Here is a 13,126-nt window from a genome sequence, read left to right as displayed (position 1 = left end):
AACTAGGAGAAGAAGTAATGCAAAGAGATAGAAAAACTACCTGATTAATTCAATCCTGCCCGGCCGGCCGGAGATAGTGCCCCGAGCAAATATTCTAGAGAGCATACCCTTTGTTTCTACTCTTTCTCTCTTCTAAGAACAACTAAGAATCTAAAAAAAGAATCTTTTTCTTTTTTGGACTCATTGGACTTCCGACCAATGTAATGGAGTGATGATGTATGCGTGCATATAAACTTCTAAAGAGTGGGTTCCAACCTTAGGTGACACTATTTAACTCAATCCATTATAATGTAATGCCAATTCGCTTAGAAGATAGAGTAAGGCTATTGGTAGATTATTTCTCTTTTAGAATAGACTTTGTGATAAAGAAGACTTTAATAATGCTCATTTTATTGATGAAAAGGTGAATAAACAGAACACATAAACACAATAGAGTCTGAGAATTAAAAGAATAAACCTATGCTAGACATAAACAGGGGATGGAAATGAATAATAAGAAAAAGAAATCATGAAATCTTGCACAAAGGATTCGTCGTGCGCCTTGTGTTCATTGCTTTTTATTACTTCTTTCCACCTGGAGGGACATGAAGTTTTTTGGCATCCACTAGATTATTATGAATAGCGTCCTTCAAATTCAAACATTGCTCAGTAGTGTGGCCCTATCCTTGATGGAACTTGCAGTGTGCATTGGGATTCCACCTGGTGCTCCTTTCTTCAGGTTTTGGCTCTAGGAATGGTCTAATAGATGTAATCAAGCCTTGACCATAGAGGCAAACAAAGGCAACGTCATACGTCATTCCCAAAGGAGTGTAAGTTCTACTTTTCTTGGGCAGTGGAGTATCAAGAGCCAAAACTTCATTGAGATCAACTTAGCTTACATTGTTGGTAGTATTTTCGGGCTTAGAAGACGAAGAAGAAGGAAGGTCGTTCTTCTTGTTTTTCCAAGTGTTATTATTGTTATTACTACGAGCGGTCTTTACTAGCTCGTCCTCAATATTGATGCCAATATCGTATACAGGTTCAAAAGTGTTCAATGGCAAGAATTTGAGATGTTGCCTGTACTTGTGAGACAAATTCTAGATAAAGAGACGAACCATCTCATGTTCTTTGGGAAGATCCACCAAGAGTGCAGCTGTTTCCCTCCACCTTCTCTTTCTGTTTGAGAATGGAGAGTTCACGTTCAGAAGTTCTAGCTTGAATGTTACACTTGTAACGATTCATAAAACTTTCAATGACATCTTACCAAGTTGCAGTGTGCTTGGCATCTAGAGAATAAAACCATCGTTGGCAAGCATGCTTTAAGGAGAGAAGGAACACCGTAGGGAAGAGTGTTACATCTAGTTCTTTAAGAGCCATAGTTGCAGAGAAAGCCTTCAAATGGAACATTGGGTTGTTAGTAGGCTTGAACTTTGGTATATTAGCAATGGAGAACTTTTTTCGGGAGCTTGTCCTTCACACTCAAAGAAGTGGCAGGTTGTTCCACATAGGTGAAGTCCTCAGAAATCTTCCTCACTTGCTCTTTGATCCTGTCAACTGCAGCAACAGTGACCTTGGTGTTTTCCATGGTATTGACTTAGGTAGTGACTTTTTGCATCATGGCAGAAAGTGCCTCAATGGACTTGTGAATGCCTTCAATATCTTCCTTAGTGGCCATTGGAATGAATTGAAAGTAAACAGGAGATGGTGATGGAGATGAACTTCGTAGAGACGATTGTGGTGGTTTCCTTGTACGTCTCTTAGGTATAAGAGATTGTTGTGGTAGTGACTCAAATCGTACCAATCTACCCCTGCTTCTTGACCAAGTATTGTGAAATAAAACAAATTCATTTAATTGTTTGACTCAACATTCCAAATAGGAAAGAAAAGGAGGGAGGAGATTTTTTTTTTTTTTAAAAAAAAAAGATAAGAAAACTTCACTCATTCTTTATTGTGACGGAAAAAGGAGACACATGCATGAACCTAGTGTACAATCATAAACGACATGGTGCATGACTCAAGTGACTCATGAGTGATTAATTGATGGTATGATCGTATGGCTAGACATGTATGTAGAATCAAAACGACTGACGCGAGGACCGAAATAGCACGGAAGACCAAATCAGGAAAGACTGGACTCAAACCCTAGGTACCGCGCCACGGTACAACTGTCTTGGCACGACAGACTATACCATGGTGCGTTACAGACTGTTGTGACACGGCACTGCTTACCGTGGCACGAAAACTTTGTCGTGACACAGTAAGCAGTTCTAGGCTCTGTTTTGTGCGTTTTTTTTTCCAGATTTTTGTCAATTTTAGAGTTTGCGCTAATTACTAAGTGAGTATGGTCCATTGGCATTCATTAAAAATAAATTAAACAAAATAAACCAACAACGTAGACAAAGAACGATCATTAGGTTAGGATTAAAACAATCAAAGATGCACACATAGGGCACGTAGTCATAATGATGCAATGAAAAAGTTCGCAACCTATGGTCAAGCTCTATGTTCCACTATGGTCAAGTTTATTTGGTATCAAAAAGGTACCACGGTTAAGAGTTTGAACGCGTTATCAAGGCAGCCTCCCTTGAGGGTGTATGCCCACGGGCGGCTCCGCAAGTTAGTGATTAAATCGAACTCGACTCCATGGTTTAGGTGCATTTAATAAATTGGATGAACCCTTATTGTCATGAACGTTTTCAGGTCGATAGAGCTTAAATCCCCCGGGACTAAAACGTATGTAGAACACATACGGTTTTCTAGAAAAAAAAAACGAAGGAAGCTAATGACGAGAAAAAGAAAAACCACTGGAGTGTTTTTAAGACTGCCATGCCATGGCAGAAATTGTCGTGCCTTGGTAGGCAACAACGATTGACCTGTGAAGGTTACACCCCATTCATAATCCATGAGATTACTAACTCCATATGGTTCGGAACCACAAAAGCAGGATCAGGGATGATGGTACGAAGTGAGTCATGGGGTCACATTCGCCCGCATTGGCCTCTACTCGATTCTTATTGTGAAAATTATTTCTGCAATCTCAAAGGCATGCAAACAAAGATTCAATTTTCTCCAAACTACTATTAAGCTAAATTGGTTTAATGTTAATGCAATACATAATTCTAATTATTAGTGATCACTTAAATTAACAACAAGATTGAAAAGGAACCTAAACTGGTCATCCAAATTATCTTATTAGTCGTCATATTCAATAACATATTCCCTTTAACATGCAATATGGTGATTAACGATAACAATAGGATAAACATCAACATTGGAAGCAATTTAACCATAATTCCAACAATTAGTATATGAAAAACATAACAAAAATTGTATATATAATAGGAACAAAAGGAACATGATTCCTTACTTTGGTTGCGTTTTCTTGCAACTATAAAACAATAAACGCGTTAGTAACTTTAAGAAAAATAAACAACAATGGAAATTAAATTAAATTAAAATATAGTCGATTTGGGGCCAAACCCTCAAACAGTTCTACTTTTCACGCCTTGGTTTAAGCGTAGAGCTACGAGTAGAGTACGGACTCCGGGGAGTGCTTAAGGGCTGTATTGTCAAAGAATAAGGAAGGCTAGTGTTTAGGCTAGAGCACAAGAGAGAAAGAGAGAATGATTTTGGTGTATAAGAGCAGAAGAGAGAATTATTTGGTGTATAAGAGAGGAAGAGAGGATTATTTGGTGCCCCGAAACTGAGAAATCAGCCTCATATTTATAGAAGAAATGAAAAGGGTGATGCACGAAACCTTAGAATTGAAGGCGCCGCAAAACAAAACCCTAGAAAATTGTCGTGTCACGGAAGAAATTGTCGTTACACGCTGCAATTTGCCGTGACACAGCAGAGATTGTCGTGACGCGGCATTTCTGCCGTGACACGACAACTCTCTTTTCTAGAATTCCGTCCAAATTCATTTTAATATTTTACTTAAGCATTAAGCACGTGACAATTAAGCGTTGTTTAAGCTATTCCAGGCTGATTTCAGGCTTAGGGTTTTATTATTTATTAATCAAGCTTAATTAATAAATAAAACAAAATGTATTAAAAAGGGTTTGGGATGAAATGAAGGTTGGATTGAGTTTGAATAAATGCTTAGACTGATTTGTGGACTGAATATGTTTTATTGAATATGGATTTTAAACACTCCTGAGATTAAATACTCGACCCGACCAATACTGGCGGTGAAAGGTTATTCATCATCGGGTTTAATTTGGTTGTGGGGAGACATTTTTAGGTGTCGAAAGTGATATTATTTTAGCTAGCATTTTTCCATTCATGTGAGGTCCACAAACGCCTTTGTAAGTGTCCTCCATAAGGCGTGTGGATTCCGGTTGGTCTATGCAAAGTAAGCTTTGACCATTGGGACCTTTTTTTACACAATCGACCATTGAATATACCATAATGGGCTGCGAGTGTTCTAAAAGCACGCTGTTCTTTCGGTGAAATATTTGTAAGATATGTGCCATGAGTAATGTGCTGGAGAATATGATCATACCAGGGGTATTCCCCATCAATGTCATTTAATTCCTCTATTGCGTTACAATATGCTGGTTCATCTATTCTTTCAACTCAAAGTGGCATCATATTTAATTGATCAGGAATATTGATCATTGAGGCTAATTTTGCTAGCGCATCGGCAAATTGGTTTTCATCTCTTAGGAGATATATAAAATCGATATAATCGAATTTCTCGATGAGTTGCTCTAGGAGTGCTTGATATAATATCATTGTGGAGTTTTTTATTTTCCATTTTTTGAGTATATGATTTATTATTAAGCTAGAATCTCCATATACCTCTAATTTTTGCACAACTATGCTAGATGTTGCTTCTAATCCAAGAATGCATGCTTCACATACTGCAGCATTATTAGTAACCTCAAAGTATAGTTTTGCAGAGATTGGAGTATGTGCTCTCTTTGGACTTATGAGTAACACTCCTACGCCACATTCTTTTTGATTAGATGCGCCGTTGAAGTACATTACCATTTGTCATCTTGTGTCATGAGAATTTCTTCATCGGGAAGGTGAGTAGTTTCTTCATAACTTGTTTGAATAGGATGTTGGGCCAGAAAGTCTTAGATTGCTTTTCCCTTTATGGATTTTTCAGGAATATATTTAAGGTCGAATTCGGCCATTATCACCAACCATTTAGATATTCTTCCTTGTATGGGTGGTTGTTCAAACAAATACTTTATCGGGTTGTGTTGAGAAATTACATGATTGGTGTGGGGAAGCATATAATGTCGTAGTTTTTTTAGTTGCCCACACTAGTGCTAAACATGTTTTTTCCAATGTGTTGTATCGTACTTCGATTTGCACAAATTATTTGCTTATATAATATATTCACATTCTATCTTATCTAGCTTTTGTGCGAGCATGGCCCCTATGGCGGTGTCGGTGACAGTGATATAAAGTCTAAGAGGTAGTTTGGGTACTGGTAGAGCTAGAATAGGAGGACTCTTGAGATAGTTTTTAACTTTGTCAAAGGCCTCCTGACATTGGTCGTCCCATTCATCGTCAGCTTGTTAAAAAACCGTTTGATGTACTGTACTTTGCCAAGGAACCCCCTGATTTATTTTTCTATTTGTAGGGGAGGCATGTCAACAATTGCCTTTATTTTTTAGGGATCGATCTCAATGCCACGTGTACTTACTATGTATCCGAGTAACTTGCCGGAAGTCACTTCGAAAGCGCATATTTGTGGGTTTAATCTCATATTATACTCTTTTGTTCGAGTAAAGAATTTGCGTAAAGCTTTTTCATGACCCATTCTATCTTGATCATATCATCCACATATACCTCTATTTCTTTGTGCATCATATCATGCAAGGTAGTCGTTCTTTGGTACGTAGCTCATGCATTTTTTAGACCAAATGGCATTATTTTATAGCAATAAGTACCCCAAAGGGTAATAAAGCATGTCTTTTCTTCATCTTCTTTTTCCATGAGGATTTGGTTGTAACCTGCGTATCCATCCATGAAGGATAACATCACATGTTCAGCCATATTATCTACCAATATATCAATATGTGGTAGAGGGAAATTAAATCGTCTTTAGGACTAGCTTTATTAAGACCCCTAAAGTCGACATACATGTGTACTCGTCCATCCTTTTTATAGACTAGGAGGATGTTCGCTACCCATTCTGGGTAATTACATACGCGAATATAACCTAAGTCTAATTGTTTTTGCACCTCTTCTTTTATTTTTAAAGACACTTCAGGTTTCATTCATCGAAGTTTTTATTTTACTAGTTTATATGTTGGGTACAAGGGAATTGTATGTTTCGCAATTTCCCTATCTATTCTAGGCATGTCCTTGTATGACCAAGCAAACATGTCTTCGAATTCTTTGAGCGTCGATATGAGAATCGATCTCTCTTTCAAAGTTAATGTTAAGCCAATTTTGACTTCCTTTTTATTTTCAATTGTTCCTATATTGGCCGTTTCAGTTTCTTCGAGCACAGGATTCTTTTATTCTTGTTCATTTATTAATTTAATTAATTCATTAATATCACTATCTTCATTGGATTGGTTATTATAGCATTCAAAAGATTCAAGAGAAGGCATATACTCGGAAATATAGCTCATCTTATTAAAATCAAAAGCAAGTACATTAAGAAAGGAATCCTTTTTGGGATCCTCTTCCTTAAAACAAGAAAATGAAGACTCGGTAATGGCCACAATACCTAAATTCTCGGCTTCCTTAAAATCTAAATTAGACTCATCGTCTGATCTAGAATCATGGTCTGACTCTTCAAAGATTAGTCCTTCGCCTGTGGTGATTTTCAGCTTGTCACCCTCGTGGTTCGGCCACTTGAAATTCTACCTCCATCCATGCTTAAAGGTGGTATCAAAAAGAGTAATCAATGAAGTTAGATCAAAGGCTTCATCTTGAAGGCATTTTGATTGGTTATAACAGCAACAAGATCATGATTTTGCTCTAGTCCAAATAGCAAGTTGAAGGCTTGCCTATCATAACACCCTGGAGTTGGGCGTTTTGATTGGGTGGCATTTAAGTCATCATTCAAGAAGTAGCAATCATGGAAAATCTTGAATCCAGGCTTCTTGATACCTTTGAGAACTAGTGGTTTTGGAAGTTATAACATGGGTAATTATCTCCCTCCTTAATGAATTATCCATTAAGAGTTTGGTTGTAAGATGGGAATAAAGGAATTATCCCCTTTTTGTTGTTGCTCCTACGTGCCCTTATTTTGGCATCGTGAGCTTTAAGCTCTTCTTTGTTGGTTTATATCCCATTTTAAAGGAGAAACTTTTAGTTGGGGTAGGAAGCATGACAGATTTCTTCATTCCTACTCCCAAAGTATCCCAGGAAAGTAACTACTCTTAAATAAGATGTTGTTTACAATCGGGGTTGGGTATGGATCAAGTTTGAAAGGAATTTCAGAATCATCATCCATTTCTAGTGTGCAGATAGCCTCAGCGGCAAAACCCCACATATCTTCTTCATCATTGTCATGATTTATCTCTAGAAGAGATAGATCATTTATTGCAACTTTGAGAGGGGAAGCATGTATAGTCATAGGAAGACCTTGATAGTTCAACCTAATCATTTGATGGAGCGAAGATGGTATAGCTCCAAGTTCATGTATCTAAGGACGTACAAGAAGATGGTTGAATGTGGGTTTGATGTCCATAACATGGAATTCAGCTATCTTTTGAATTGGGCCTGTGGTAACTAGTAGCTTAACAGTTTCACACACCGATCTCCTTGAATTATCATAGGCCCTAATGCTTTGTGTTGTTACATTGAAGTCTTTTTCGGGGTTTAGGCCTAGATATTTTGTGGTTCGTAATGGGTATACGTTAACGGCAGACCCATTATCGACCAAAGTAAGTGGGATATTGTATCCCTTGCACCCCACAGTCAAATATATTGTGTTGTTATAAGTAGTGTCTTTAGATGGAAAATCATCATTAGTGAAAATGATTGACTTGTCAGATTTTTCGCTAGTAAACAAGCTAATAAGATCCCCGGGAGTTGTGTGCGTGCTTACGGACAAAGTAGTTAAGGCATTCATGAGAGATTTCCTATGTTCTTTAGAAGTCCTTAGGAGTTCCCAAATGCGAACATTCGCCTTGGATTGGCGAAGTTGTTTTACCAATGGATCCTCTACCTCGGGTGGAGGTGGCGTAGAATTTTGATGAACTTGACCTTAGTTGGTCGACGATCCATTTGGTGGTGTTTGATAGACTTGTCCAGAACGAGTTAAATGACCAATCTCGTTTAGATTAGCCTTGTTAATCATGTACCAATCATCTTCTAATGATGTTGAACATGTATTCATTGATAGATGTTCCATGAGTTGTCTTTAGTGCCATTGTTCTTCTAAGGAAAGATTAGATAACTCTTGTGTGTCTCCTAGAAATTGATCCCAATCAAGCACTTCAATTGTTTCTACTTGAAGACAAGGAGGAGGTGGGACGACAACATATTTTGAGATGTATAAGTCATCAAAGTCATTGTCCTAAAGTCCACACACCTCATTAGTTGCCCTATGAGTGTTGTGGTTAGAGGTTCTCCTATGGGAGTGATGTAATCCAAGGGATTGAACACATCATTCTTCACATGGTCCTCAGTAATGTGAAATATTCCCAATGGTGAATTATTATTGTTAGGTTTAGGCGTGGGAATTCTCTCATCGTCTACTAGATCCTGAACCTTGTGTTTTAGCACATAACATTGTTCAGTATCATTTCCATTACCCCTATGATAAGCACAGTAAGCATTACCATCCCATGTAACATATCTTCTTTCTATGGGAGTGGGGGTGTTGGCCCAACTGATAATAGTAAGCATTTTTTAGTTAGTTTCTCTAGAATTTCTTTGTATTATGTCACGGGAAACTGCGTGAATTTCCTATCTTTTGTCCATTTTCTTCGACTATTATTATTATACTGTGTGGAAGTTGCAAAAACATCAATAGAATACAAAGTATTATCATTCCCCTTCTTGTAGTTGTTCTTAGGTTAATGATGATGCTTGTTTGCTTTTTCTTTTGCATGATCATCTTCAATACTAGTGGCCACAGAATAGACCTTTTGGAAAGTATCTAAACCAAGGTAACGTAAATGTTTGTTGTACTTTTCATGACAATTGTCAATGAATTTTTGTACTAACACGAGTTCGGACGACTTTGGAGCTGAAAGGAATGGGGTCCTTCGAACAAGTGTATTATTCCGATAGAGGGTTCGGAATTAATTAGGAAAGCTAATTATTCAGTGAGGTCAAGTGATCGGAATGCCTAGATGGAGGCCACTTCCGATCAGTAATATTAATGTATAATTAATATTACAGCTTGCTCTGGACAAAACCCTTCGGATCACACCCAATCGTGTAACCGAACCAAGGTGACAAATTAATCCAAATGATTAAATAAGTCGATAAAGATTTTATGAACTAAGACGTCGGATTCCAAGTTTAGAGCGTCCAACGTCGAGTCGTTTCAAGGAATCGACGAGACGAGAAAATAAGTCAAATGACAAGTCATCAGACCTAGCCTCGGATTGGCCGAGCCAACCGAGGACTAGGCCGCACTAGCTAGCATGACTGCTAGCCATAGACTAGCCTCGATAGCAGGCCTAGTAGCCACGCATGTGCGCTGGCCGGGCATGCTAGCCGAGCTAGCAAGCTAAGAGCGAGGGGCCGTGCGCGCGTTCCTTTGCTGGGCGAGCTAGCAGCGTTAGCATCAGCCCATAAGCATGCGAGCAAGCCGATGCTAGCAGCGCTAGCACCAGCCTGCAAGCACGCGAGAAGGCCTAGCAGCAGCCCGCTAGCTCTCGTGGGCTTGCGGCATGCTAGCAGGCCCAACCAAGGGCAAGGCCGCCAGCTAGGCTAACCTTGAGGCCGAAGGCATGTGGTCGGTCATCCCTTTGTTGACCAAGGTGAGTTGGCTTTTGCTTGCTCTCTAACGGGAGGGGTTGTGGTCCTTACTTAGCCTCTCCCATGCATTACCACTTGTCATTTTCTTATTACTTATGCCATTTAATTTGGAATTAAATTAATTCATTCGTTTTGGCATTTCACCAACTCTCCCACATGGAAAGTTGATGGAGACTCTAAGGAGTATTTTTCTATAAATACCCACCTTGGGTATTGGGAATACTCATGGGGTAAGGGTCGGTTCCGGCTCGGTGAGCGAGGGTGTGAGCTGTCGAAGGTTTCGCACTTGCAGAGCTTGAAACTTTCAAGTTCGAGCTCATTAAGTGAGCGAAGCACGCGTCTAGGGTGAGTTTCTTTCACTCTCTTCTCTTTATGTGTTCGTGTTTTGTTTATTTGCAAGCTTTTGTTTATGTTGTAATTATTATGCGTGCGATCCGATTTTCGGGTTTTGTTTCCGCGTAGTGTCGGATACCGCAAAACCCAATAGCGGTATAAAAGCCTCTTGCATTTAATTTTTACAACTAAAATTTAATCAAGGTGATTTAAATGGATTTAAATTTCAGGTTCAGCATCCTAATTAGATTAGGACCTCGTTTTAATTAAATTAAAATCGTATTTATGCTAATTTTGGCCTTCAAACCCCGATATCGACTCAAAAATAGTGAATTTTGGGTGGAATCTATTGGGTTTCGTAGTGTCTGACACTATGCGGAATGAAACCCTCCCAAAATCCGCACATAAATGAATGTAACTAAACATGCATATTAATTAATTAACAATCACATAATTAATTAACAAGGAGAGAAAAAGAAGAAGAAATGATCTTACCCTTGACGCGTGCCTTGCTCTTTCTAGGAGCTTGTACTTGAAAGCGTTAGCTCCGCAAATGCATAAGCCTCCAACGGCTCTCACCCTCGAAACCTGACCCGAACAGTCCTTACCCCGAAGGTTAGTCAGGGCTAGACCAAGAAAACTTAGAGTATTAGAATTAAGGTATTCTCTTCTTGGAGATCCCTTAAAATTCACAACACAAGTGTCCCTTCCCAATCCCAAATGATGGGTATTTATAGGGAAGGGTGCCTTGAATTCCAATCTCCCATCAATGAGGGAGAATTGGTGAAAATGCACTTTATTCAATTTATTTTAATTTAAAAATCAAATTGAAAATGCAAGTGAATCAACAGAAACCAAACTCCCCTTGCTCCCCAACGATAAACCAAAAATTGGGTGCCCACCATGCATGAGCTGGCCACGCACATGCTGGCTGGCAGCATGCCTAGGCTGCCTAGCATAATGGCTGGGCCTGCCAGCCAGCACGCACAAGCCTACGCACAGCCAACAAGCCATGCGGGCTGATGCTGCTTCTGTGTTGCTTACGCTTGTGCTAGAGGCTACCCAGCACGCAAGCACGCATAGCCCATAGCACAAGCACGCATAGGGTGCTGCTGCTGCTGATGCGATGCTCGTGCTAGGCGCAGCCTAGCTGCTGCGTTGCTTGTGGCTGAGTGCGAGGCCCAACACACTAGCACGCATGAACGCCAGCTGCTAGCATGCTTGCGGCCAAGTGCACCAGCCCCGCAAGCATGCTCAGCAGCAAGCCTAGCACGCACACGTGTGATTGGCTTGCAGCATAGCCATGTGATGCGGTTGGTGCCCTATGATAGCCTAGCCTTCGCATAGCTAGGACAATGCAAAGCTACAGCTTAGCTTGAACTTGTCGTTTACTTGATTTCTCGTCTCATCGAATTCTAAATTCGACTCGACTTACGACACTCGATTTTGACGCTCTAAGCTCGATATCCGACGTCTTTGTACGTAATACTCTAATGACTCATCTAATCCTTCGGATTGATTCGTCGCCTCGGATTGGTTACTCAATTGGGGTGTGACCCGAAGGGTTCATTCAAGATTAAGTTATAATATTAATTATACATTAATATTACTGATCGAAAGCGGCCTCCACCTAGGCATTCCGATCACTTGACCTCTCTGAATAATTAGCTTTCTAATAATTCCGAACCCTCTATCGGAATAATACACTTGTTGGAAGGACACCATTCCTTTTAATCTCCCACTTGTCCTTCCGGACAAGTGTGCAGTCAGTGTATAGCCCATTTCCTATGTCACTTAATGTCTCTTCATGAAATATAAGGTAAGATTCTTCGTCATCCTTATTACGTCCAGAAGTTTTTCTCGATTTCCGAGCTCGACTATCAATAAGCAGATGATTTCTTAAATCCATCTGAGCACGGCCATACATTTTCACAGTCTCGCTCTTCGAGAGGCCTTGTAAACAACAAAGACATGTTCCCTATTGTTAATAGGGGGACATTCCCAGTCTTGTATTGTTAACTTCCCTTACTAAGAGGACCTAGCCGCCCGAGTGTTGCCGTTATAATCACTATTTACGGCAGACGTTTGACAATATCATAACGGACTAGTACTCAAACAAGAGAACTTACAATAGTCATGATCGAGGAAAAAGGTTCTGATAGCTATAATGAGAAATATACTTATGACGATTTTAAATCTCTTAAATTATTCTCATAGGTCGATCTGGTATAGTTCCAAACCAATACCTGTGTAAATGATTTATGACAATCATGTCCTTGTAGCACAAGAAACGGTGCTATAAATCATACTACACACTAATCTCAAGTGGTCATTAATCTTCCATCATTTAAATGACCTTGATTAGGGATAATTTTCAATAGAAATATTCAATGTTCACTTAACAAGTGTTTCTTTATCCAAGACATGGTCTTGACACCCTGTTTTGAATATTCTCATAAATCGAATGGACTCATTATTTAATCTTAAACCACAATTAAATATAAATGGAGTGATAATAATTTTGCGGAAAATTTAATTACTCCAAAAACGAATGGTTTAACATAGTGTTTTACATTAAAACCTCAAAATTTAATTAAAACACATGAACAAGGAAATCAAAGCCAATCTCCAGCGTGCTTGATTTCCATTGCCTCAACGTGCTTGTTGTGCTTCACTTGAGGCAAAGGTTTAGTGAGTGGATTGACTACATTGTCGTCCGTTCCAATCTTACAAATTCGATCTGATTTCACCCTCGGACTTCCATTCCCTTATCATGTGAAATCGCCTCTTGACATGTTTGATCTTCTGATGTTCCCTTGGCTCCCTAGCCTAAGCAATAGCTCCATTGTTATCACAATAGAGGTCTATCGGACCCTTGATAGAGGGTCAACATCAAGTTCAC

The sequence above is a fragment of the Chenopodium quinoa genome, unplaced genomic scaffold, assembly GCF_001683475.1.
Source record: "Chenopodium quinoa cultivar QQ74 unplaced genomic scaffold, ASM168347v1, whole genome shotgun sequence".
Taxonomy (NCBI): Eukaryota; Viridiplantae; Streptophyta; class Magnoliopsida; order Caryophyllales; family Amaranthaceae; genus Chenopodium; species Chenopodium quinoa.
Note: the sequence above shows the minus strand (reverse complement) of the source record.